Raw genomic sequence first — 11,219 nt, 5'->3', positions numbered from 1 at the left:
TTGGGCCGGTGGTAGGTGTTCAATAAATATTTGCTAACTCAGGTAAACCAGATGGGCTGTGTGACACCAAATAGCTAGGATTTTTACTTTCTTGAATTTTTAGATTCCAACCAGCTATTGATGCATTTTAGTCCTCAGTGGATCAGCTACTTCTCTTTCCTTACCCTGCTTCTCTTCTTTGATCAGTGAGGTTCTTGCTAACACTAAACCCCCAGGGAGAGGGTAGAGACTGGTCCTTCTACTTCCCTACAGATGATGGGGTTTTCCTTCACATTCAAATGCTCTTGCCCCTCTTACCACCCCAACTCCATAAAACTTTCCTTGGGTGAACTTTCTTCTTTTAAAAGGTTTAAATTAATTAATTAGTTAAGAGCATGAGAGTAGGGGGAGGGCACTGGGAAGAGGGAGAGAGAATCCCAAGCAGACTCCTCGCCCAGCTCAGAGTCTGACATGGAGCTCCATCTCATGACCCCAAAATCAAGACCTGAGCCGAAATTAAGAGTTGGATGCTTAACTGACTGAGCCACCCAAACGCCCCTTGGCTGAACTTTCTAGTTTCCGATTGTTAAAGAATCTTGGTGAATGCCCCTGGGGCCCCTTTGCCCATGTCTTCCCCCAGCATTTAGGAGGTTTATTCCTAATCTCTTATAGTAATAATTGATGACCATTCCTTTGAAAACTCTCATGCAATGAAAGCTTCCTCCTGTCTGAATTGTTGTCATAAGTAGGAGCAGACCCAATTTTCACAAACACTAGACATTTCAGTGCCAGTTTCCCTTCCGACACCACACAGGCTCCCCAACCTGCGCTCTTGGCATAGTTCCCACTGCCTTTAGTACTGGAAATGGATCCAGGAACTAATGAGATAGAGTGGCAGTATACAAAGAATATTCTAGTGAAGAAGAGGGCAAAAGAGGCCCATTCCCAGTAGATGTTGCCTAAGTGTGCTGGGGCATAAACCTTTCTTGGAGGGTGAGAGGGGATTATCACTGAGGGCTCACATTTACAGCCTTTTTCTTTTGTGGTGCATGAAGGTTGTTAGTCTTTTTCTTAACATGGAAGTTACTGAGAAACATTCTGCTTACAAAGGTGGCTCTTATTTTCTGGGCAGAGACCTAAAGGCAGGCAGCTGAAAATATGTCAACGGGAGGAAAAAGACCAAAATTTGGTGGTAAATGAATCCCTCTGCCTTTTGGGGCTCTAGTTTCCTTGTGAACAAATGAGGTGATCGTAATCACTGTCATAATTCCGTTAAAGCTTTGTTTGGAGGAATAAGAGATGGAGCACTGGAAGCTCTCAGCATACTGCCTGGGATGTTCTAAGTGCTTAAAAAACAGCCACCTTGGGAGACGGGTTCCCCTAAGTCCTTCCTCTTTGCCACAGGGTTCTTGTGCAATCCTCGCTCTCCTTGGATGCTGAAATTCCCTGCTGTGTCCCTCCTGAAGATTCTATTCTCTGATCTCATTGCCTTCACGAGAAACATAATGACAACTAATATTTATCGTTTTCCTACTATGTGTTGGACACTATCTAAATGCTTTATATGCATAGAAGTATTACTATTTCTAATTTATATGTGAGGAAACTGAGGCACACGGATGCTTTAATTTGCTGTCCAACTGTTGCAATTTAGAAAGCCACTAGCCCCAGGGGTCAGGCTTAGGGCCACCCCTTCAGTGACACCTTTAACAGTGGAGTCCTTTGTGGACCTAACCAGAAAAAAAATCTAACAACTATTTGTAACACCTTTTGGAGGAAATTGTGTTTTGAGTTCCAAAAGCCAGCATATTCATGAATTTCTGGAATGATGTTCCCTTGTCAAATCAGGACTGATGGTAATGGGTGGAGAATGGGGCTCCTGACCGTAAGTGTGGGCTGAAGCTGTGTTATAAAGTAGTCACCCCCACCCTCACACTGAGTTGGGACTCAAATGTTCATCTCCCACATGTCCGGGGTGTCATTCTTTTAAGTCAGTGGGTCTGGCAGGCTTCCAGCAATTATTTGATGCTTTTGGATCCTCCACTTAGACTGGCCTCGTTTCTTTCTTTTTTTTTTTTTTAATGATTTTTTATTATATTATGTTAGTCACCATACAGTACATCCCCGGTTTCCGATGTAAAGTTCGATGATTCTTTAGTTGCATATAACACCCAGTGCACCAGGCAATAGATGCCCTCCTTACTGCCCATCACCAGTTCGCTTTCAGTAGCTTCCCACTAACCCTCCAGAGACAGCCGTGCTGTTTCAATTGCTGGTTCCCATGTGGGAGGTCTAATGTACAAAATGGGTCTTTGGGTCATGAAATATTTGAACTGTTACTTGTCACTTGCTTGAAAACATTTTCCATGCTTTTTTCACATATTAGCAGCAGGGAGATGGGGTGGCAATGTCATCTTTTCTGTCCCTTCTTAATGTAAGGGAGGTATTTAGTTGCCTGCTTATAAGGAGTTCTTTATTGATGGTGGTTGAAAAGCTATTATTTCACGAGTCTGGTCTGTGTCCTGGGCAGTGGCTCAGCTCTTTATATGTATTCTCACCAATTTCACAGATGAGATAGGGGCTCATAGGAGTTCAACCATAAGTAGGGCTGAGGGTGAAACCCAGTTTGGTCTAGTGCCAAAGGCTGTTTTCCTAAGCACCAGTTTATCCTGCGTCTGGCTGCCTTGTGGTCCTCTATGGGGGTAAAGGGAGTATGTGTGAGGCTAATCCAAGCACCAGGAAACTTAAAAAATATTCCTGTTTGCTTCTGGAATCAATTTTTATGGGATTTACTTACTTTATTTAGGTTAATGTTGAAATTAATTTGCATTTTGTGAGTTTATAGCAGCTCAGGGTGTGGGAAGATATAGGGCTGAAGCTGGGGAGCCCAGGATAATTAAAAATTAGTCTCATAGAACCAATAATCTGTGGCTGTAGAAGTGGGTAGCCAAAGGTGGGCTATGTGCCTGAGTTTTATGGTATATTATAAAATGATGAATTTCAATATGTAATGCAGTTTCATTAAGTTCAGACATTTCTAATTTGGAATTCAAGGCCACTGAACAGCAGCTGAGTTGAAGTTTTCCTGTGTGTACTTAGCAAAACAATTTCTTTAAAGATCATACAAATGAATAAGGTAAACAAGAACTGGAGCTGTTGAAGGTAAATAGTTTTTGGTGAGTTTCAATGCTTTAGATGCATTTCTTTCCAGATGACAGTAAACATTAGGTACATGTCCTATTCCCAGATTATTAAAGTGGCCCCCATAGTTCCCTCTATGATGGAATGTTATTCCCTTGATTAGGCAGCCTTGTTAGCCAAGGTTGTCATACTTTTCTATGAAATTCTGGGATTAAGACTGTCTCAGACTGTGAGCAGTCTTCCTTCTGATTTAATGAGATGACTTGTCCCTGAAAATTTGCATTTCTGTACCCACAGTACTTTAGCAATGGTCAGTGTCTGGTAGGCATTGCTGTCATGTACAGACTCATCATGCACACAGAGCAATGAGGAAATTTCTGTGCATGAAGGAAAACCCAACTAATCCCAATAGAAGGGTGTTGGTTCCGCTGCGCAGGACTCCATGTTTTCTCATGGCCATTTCTGCAAAAGACAAGCTGTCCCAGATTCATACAATTCCAGGGCTAGACAGGAGCTTAGATATAGCCAACTCCATCATTTTCAGACATTCTTCAGGAACATCAGTTTCCTTGAAAACACAACCTAAAAGAAAATTCGAGGAAATTCAGATGCCTCATGGATCTGTCTTCTTAAACCAGGGTTTGTTTTTAATGGCAGCATCTGCATATCTGCTCCCCTGCACAGGCCTCTCTCTCCCTCATCTGGTTCTTATTTATTCACCTCCAGAAAAAAATACAGGGCTGCCTCTCAAGCTCCAAGAAGACTACTGGTGACGCTGTTCATCACACATACCTTTTTGACGTTCTTTTTGGGTTGTTCAAAATACGCAGATAAAAGGAATCACGTACATATTCAGACCATGTAAAAATGCCGAAATTGCCAAGATTGTGAATTTAACTGATAGGGACTACAATTTAGCTCAATTCCCTAGTAACAGACTATCTTTTGAATGTTGTAATTCACTCACTCATTCATTCATTCATGATACATGTAGTAATTGTCAGACGCCTTCTGTTTATAGAAGAGCAATAAATAAAGCCCAGAGCTCGTTCTGTGGGAGCTCACAATGAGCAGGTGAGGCAGGCTGACTTACCTCTACCTAAGAGGGTGAGCACCTTCATTGTTTTCTAGTGATGGCAATGGGTTGTACTGACTCAAAGCTTACCCTGAATTTGTTTGTGAACCAGGGCACTCATTTCTGAAGACCAGCTGAGTGGGAGGTGCAGGGAAGACTCAGAGTGTAGGGAGGCTAGGTGACCACAGCCCACTGGCACCATGTTTTGATCAAGTAAGCTGGCCGAGCTCAGCTGTCATGTGTCTTGTGATGATGGCAAAGGCTGCTAGTCAAACTGATACCCGGATGAACCAGATGTCCCTAAATCCTTGGCAGTTGATTCTATGCTGTGGGTGCTGTGTAGGGTGTACATACCCATCATTGTAGACCCTATTTAGAGAAGAATCCGAGCCCCAGTAGACAAAGTTCAATGGAAAGCCAGTGATTCCTGCGTCACTTCTAAAGAGCAGGACAAATTCATTCATTTCTACTTCTGTGGATTCTCAGCTCATCCCTAAAGGTGTCTATTTAGGAAAGGAAAGCTCAGAGGATGATAACTTTCCACCTCCAAGGCTTGGCTTTCTTTTTACAAGTCTAGGTTTCCCATCCTCAACTTAAAAAAAATAAATCAAAGCAAGCATGTTCAGATTTCAGTCCTGTTTTATTTTGATTTTCCCAATTTAGTAAGAGTTCCAATTTAATAGTCAGACCATGCTTTTTATTTTATGTTTTTTTTTTTTTCACCAAAAAAGTGGCACAGAACTGCAACACCCTTTCTTAGGTTAAGTCCATACATCTGTACCTCAGAACATTTGTCTTCTACATGAATATTTGTCTTTTACGTGAGTAGTAACAAAGACTGAGAGGAATAGATAGTCTTTATTTTCAAGTAGAATTATTTATGAAAGCACATGCATAAAAGATCTATGAAACAGTAGAAAGTTCTATATGTGTATTGAAGATTACAGTAATTAAAGCAGTGTGTTATTGGTATAAAGAGTAAAACATAGGTAAATAGAACAGAGGAGACAGCCAGAATGCGTAATAGAGAGTGTATGACAAAAGAGCTTTACAAATCATGTGGTAAAGGGATGAATTTATTTAATGAATTATTTAATGAATGTTGATGGGAAGACAGACTATCTGGGAAGTCTCAAGTTATATTTACTTTTACCATCAGAGGTAAAGACATGTCCAAATGAATTCCAGATGGTTAAGAGTGAAATGTGAAAACGAAACCATAAAAAATCTAAAAGAAAATGTAAGTGATCTCAGAGTAGAAAAGGACATAACAAAAAAAAGAAATATATCAACAGAAGAAATTAAAAAAGGAAAGATCCACAGATTGAATGGTATCAAATGTAAGGCAGGTTTTGGTCAAAATATCAAGCAAAATTAAGACACACATTACAACAAATGGCAATCTAATGTATTAAGGGTTTTTATTTTATTTTATTTTTTAAATAATTTTTATTTTGTTATATTAGTCACCATACAGTACATTCCCAGTTTTTGATGCAATGTTCCATGATTCATTATTTGCATATAACACCCAGTGCACCATGCAATATGTGCCCTCCTTAATACCCATCACCAGCCTATCCCAATCCCCCACCCCCTATCCCCTCTGAAGCCCTAAGTTTGTTTTCCAGAGTCCATAGTCTCTCGTGGTTCATTCCCCCTTCTGTTTATCCCCCCTTCATTCTTCCCTTCCTTCTCCTACCGGTCTTCCTATTTCTTATGTTCCATAAATGAATGAAACCATATAATTGTCTTTCTCTGCTTGACTTATTTCACTTAGCATAATCTCCTCCAGTCCCGTCAGTGTTGCTGCAAATGTTGTGTAATCGTTCTTTCTGATGGCTAATATTCCATTGTATATATGGACCACATCTTCTTAATCCAGTCATCTGTTGAAGGGCATCTTGGCTCCTTCCACGATTTAGCTATTGTGGACAATGCTGCTATGAACATTGGGGTGCATATGGCCCTTCTCTTCACTACATCTGTATCTTTGGGGTAAATACCCAGTAGTGTAATTGCTGGATCACAGGGTAGCTCAATTTTTAACTTTTTAAGGGACCTCCACACTGTCTTCCAAAGTGGCTGTACCAACTTGCATTCCCACCAACAGTGTAAGAGGGATCCCCTTTCTCCACATCCTCTCCAACTATTAAGGGTTTTTAAAATGCAAAATGATAAATGCTTTGTACCAATAATAAAATGAGTCAAGTGCAGATAATTTGCGGAAATACACATAGATGAAAAATGCGTGTGAAAAATGCAAACTCATGAGTAACAAAAATGATTACTTAGATGCAATTCTGTGATTCCATTTCTCATTTATCAAATTAGGTAAGACTGGAAAAATAATACTTAATTCTAGGGTAGGTCTACAGGAAGCAAGCCCTTTCATGTACTCTAGATGAATGTACAAATTGGTAATATCTTTTTTTGAAAACAATTTGTCTATATCTGTTAAGAGTCCTGAAAAATATTTATGCCCTTTGCTCTAATAATTGCATATCACCAAGCAATCGGAGAGGTGTGGACCCATATTTATATTGGGGATAGTCAAGGATATTCAGTGCAGTATGATTTATAATAATGAAAAATTGGAAGCAACTTAAATGTCCAACAGAGATTATGGTTCACCTAAAAATGGAATAATAGGTAGCCAGTAAACATTTTGTTTTCAAAGAATATTCAGTGACATGGGGAAAGTCTTACAGTGTTTACTGGAAATAGATACACTCCTTCTACTTTTGAAAAAAAATTATCTTTAGAAATAAAACAGGAAGAAAATAAGCCAAAATGTTAATGGTTTTGCTGATTGATAGAATTACAGTTTTTACATTTTGCCAGTTTTCATGTTTTCTACAAAAACATGTATAATGCAGAGCAGAAGTAAGACTTGAATGGGAATAAGTCACAGAGCTTATTTTCAGTAAACTGTAAAGCACCATCCACCATTTTTATTATATTTCTTGTACTCTGTCACTGAGTCACACAATCCAGAGAACTTTATCTTAAATTCATGTCTCTTCCTGAAGGGTTCCCTATCTACTTTTCTTTTTATTTCTTTGTCCCCAGTTTCTTTGCAACCCTCCAGTTCTCCAGACCCAGACCTCCTGGCCCCCAAACCCTTCTCACTATCTGGAATGTTCTCAGTGCTGCTCCCTGCATTTCCAAGGTTCCTGGTGGGTATCACTTTCCCAGTTTGGCCTCTGAATTCCTGCAAACCTTTATTATATTTCCCTCTTATCTAACTTTCTATGTGGGTGTCCTTTTCCACAACTAGATTGCAGGAATCCACAGGGAGCTGTCTAGTACAATTCTTGGTATATAAGAGGTGGAGTTAGTACACAGTAGGCACTCAATAAATATTGCTGATTATCTTATTCCTGATGTAACTGTGGCAGTACAGTCTGCCACCCGTTGGGAGAACATTTTTTTTGGCATGTTTCCTCTCCACCTGACCCTCCAAAACAAAGCCATTTAGAGGGCATGGACAATCTCAGTGGGCATCCCCAATGGAAAGGAAATTAGGCTATAGACCCAGCAGACATTTAGGACCCTCCCCTCCTTTTTGTTGCTGTTCTTAGATCTCTGTGCTGGTAAGGAATTACTTTCTACATTAACTCTAGGCAGATACTTAGACAGTCCTCTCCTTCTAACCTCGCAAAGGAGAGGGAGATGTAAAGCATAAAGACTTCTTTTTACTCCCTTTTAAAATAAATGAAGTCATCCTTCATTTAGTTATTGGAGTTTTTGGGAAGGTGGGGCCTGCTTTACAGGGCTGTGTTTATACTGGAAATTGGGGCTGGAACGAGGAGTGGTGGCAGGAGCTGGTGACCACAACGTATAGGCAAGAGGTCATGGACTCTGACACCTACATGGACAGCATGCAGGCCCTGGGCTGGGGGTGAAAGGAGAGGCCACAGGTGGGAACCTGGGGAGGATTTACCTGGAAGCTCATGGTGTTTAAGCGTTATGACCCACCACTTGCTGAGGTCCTTGGAGGGGCCTTAGCAATTTTATAGTTATAATTTGGATTTATTTTTCTCAGAGAGGCCTCCCAAATTACATAAGCTTCAGGCCCCACAAAACCTGGCTCTGGTGACTGGGCTGCCCTGTCTACACAAGCAGGACTATTCATCTCCAAGTGATGACAGCTAATCAGAAATGTTGTTAGAGCTTCTGATTTTTCAAGAACAGCAAAGAATCCAGATTTTTGCATGAAATCTCCTACATTTTAAATGTTGGCAACTTAAACAAACAAAAACCAAAAAAACCCAACCCTCTCTGGCCAAAGCAAGTCATTTCTATAGGCTTGATTGAGCCCAGGGGCTGCCAGACAGTGATTTCTGGTTATTTGAGCCCATAGCAATTACAGAATTGCCAAATGCCTGGGATGCTCTATGGCAGGTACCCCTGCATGCCTTGTCCTCTACCCATTAAGAATAGGTCTGGCCACATCTAGACCAGGGCTTCAATCAGCGGCAAGATATTCTCTCATTGCCATGCCACTGGTCACAAGGCAGGGAGCTGACCAAGGGTGTGGATAGAGGAGTTGGCATTAACGTCCTCAAAACTGGCAAAGCCAACTGCAGCACGTGGCCTGTGGACAGTGAGGTAGCAGAGAGTCACCTTGTGAACATTTGAAGACAATGAAGGGTGACTATTATTCCTCCTGGACACTAATTAGTCTTGAAGGTGGGGGAGTATGTGTTCTGAGCTCCTCCTTAGGGCTGCAACCAATGATTTCAGGGAAGATTTATACGACTGCTTAAATGGAAAGCAAGTCACTTCTGTGTAATCCCCAGATTGTCCTGAGGCTATGCAACCCAACATTTCATAACTGCAGGCTTTCCACAGTGTGAACACTCTTTAAAAGCCATAAAGGGCCCCCAAAATGGAAGGAATTATTTCTGGGTACCATTTCATGTGCAGAACGTGAGGACTTTTATAAAGTTTCTGGTGTGACAGGAGACATCAGATGAAGTAACAGGCTGGAATTTGAGTCAGGACACGGCAGTAAGGGCTGTAGGAGAGAGAAAGAGAGAGAGGGAGAGGACCATTGGGAACAAGGGATGGCCAGTGACAGCCCTGTGGGCGTCCCTCTGCTGTCAGCTCAGATTCGTGATAAAGCTGCTTCCAGTGGTTGCGTTTTGATTGATTAGCTTGTTGTGGGATCTGCTTTGCCACAGAATGGCTTTGGGGGCTGCAGCTTGGCTTCAACTAATCTGTTGTGGTGACTAAGCATGTCAAGTATGGGGCTAGAGCCAGAGGGGTCTGTTGTATAAACGACTGCTCCTGATTCTAACCGAGGTGGAAGCAGACGTGGGGCAGAATAGAGGGTATAGGGGACAGTCGTAGAGCATTTACTCCTACTAGGGACGTTAAGGAACCATCCTCTTGTGCAAGGGCTGCTTCTTGGAAAGGGCCTATCAGAACTGCCTGGGGCTGCTTTGAACTACACACCTTATACTACTTAGAGATTTTGGCAGAAGACACACGTCCCACTCACTCCTGCATCCCCCCTACCACTGCTCTACCATAAGCTCTTCCTGCCACTGAGGTGCTTCATCCTGGGCGAGTGAGTGACTTGCCTACAGTGCACAGATATCCTCATATCCTGACTCCTGGCCTGGTGCCCTTTCAACTATGTCCTACCCCTCCCTGAGCAGGATGGTAGGACTTAGTTAGCTGGGGACAAGAGCCGGAGACCCAGAAGGTGGTTTGTTGTAGCATGGGATCTGCCAAAGCACTAGCACTATTTCAGGACTAGGGCCCTACAGTGCTGGTGCTCAGGTCTTTTAAAAGGACTCAATACACTGCAAAATCGTGTAAGTCCATTTTCACCCTAACTTTTAAAAAATCTTTATATTTTTAAGAAACTACAGCATATAATGTGTGATAGGAGAAGATGACAGAAACGAGAGGAGGAATTTTTCGTTTCTCTAGGGAGTAGGCTATGTGTCTGAAACCTTCCTGAGAGTCAGTATTCCTAATATGGGTTTGGCAGAATTGCCTCACTTTGTCTACAAATTTGTTCACTCACAAATTAATGTGTGACTTCCTATTGTCATTCTAGGCCCTGATTCAGAGACTGGGCATGTAGGATGGATGGAATACATCTGGCCCCAGTGTTTGGAGCACCCATAAAGAGTAGTGTAAAAATGAAATTGCCTCCTCCCTCATCATCCACCCTCCACCCAGCCTCGAGTTCTTCTTTATCTCAGTGATTATGGGGTCACTGGATCACACAGGTAACTGGCCACTGAGAGAAGACTGTAATAGTTTTATTGTACTCATCCCATTTCCACCTGGCAGTTGCTGATTCTTTTGCTTTTCTGTGAGTTAAAAATCCTTATGGTGTGACAGGGGACATCAGATGGGGCCACAGGCTGGAGTTTGAGGCAGAAGATGGCAGTGAGGGCTGTGGGAGGGAGACAGACTGATGAGAACAAGAGATGGCCAGTGATAGCCTATGGGTGTCCCTCTGCTGTCAGCTCAGATTCGTGATAAAGCTGTTTCCAGTTGCATTTTGATCCCCTTCTTGGCCTGCTGGCTTTAAAGAGCAGGTTCCATTCTTCTGATTACTACTAACTAGTTGTGGCAGTCAGAACTGTTCTAGAAACCAGTGGCATTTCTGCTTGTGTGAAAAGAAGGCCAATTAGGAATTGATGTTGTTGCCAGTCACCGAGGGAGAGTGGGTCCAGCCGACAAACAGTGAGGCTGCAGAGGAAAAGGGCCTTGAAGGGATGGGAAGAAAGCCAAACTCCATCTCAGGTGATCCAGGTTCAAGATTGCTCTGGTTTTGGTTGTTTACAGTTACTTTATGTTGTATCTAGATGTGGATTAAAAAAAAATTCAGGTTGCTTGGGATTTGTTGGGGTCTTGAAACTGTGAGTGGATGTCGGTGCATCTGTTCTGGAAAATCCTTGGCTATTATCTCTCCAAATATTGTCTTTGTTCCAATATTTCCTTCCTTTCCACCTGCCAATTCAGTGTGTTCCATCTTTTGAATGTATCCTGGTTT

This window comes from Ursus arctos, unplaced genomic scaffold, assembly GCF_023065955.2.
Source record: "Ursus arctos isolate Adak ecotype North America unplaced genomic scaffold, UrsArc2.0 scaffold_30, whole genome shotgun sequence".
NCBI lineage: Eukaryota > Metazoa > Chordata > Mammalia > Carnivora > Ursidae > Ursus > Ursus arctos.
The sequence above is the reverse complement of the archived record's forward strand: the minus strand, read 5'-3'. Positions refer to the sequence as shown.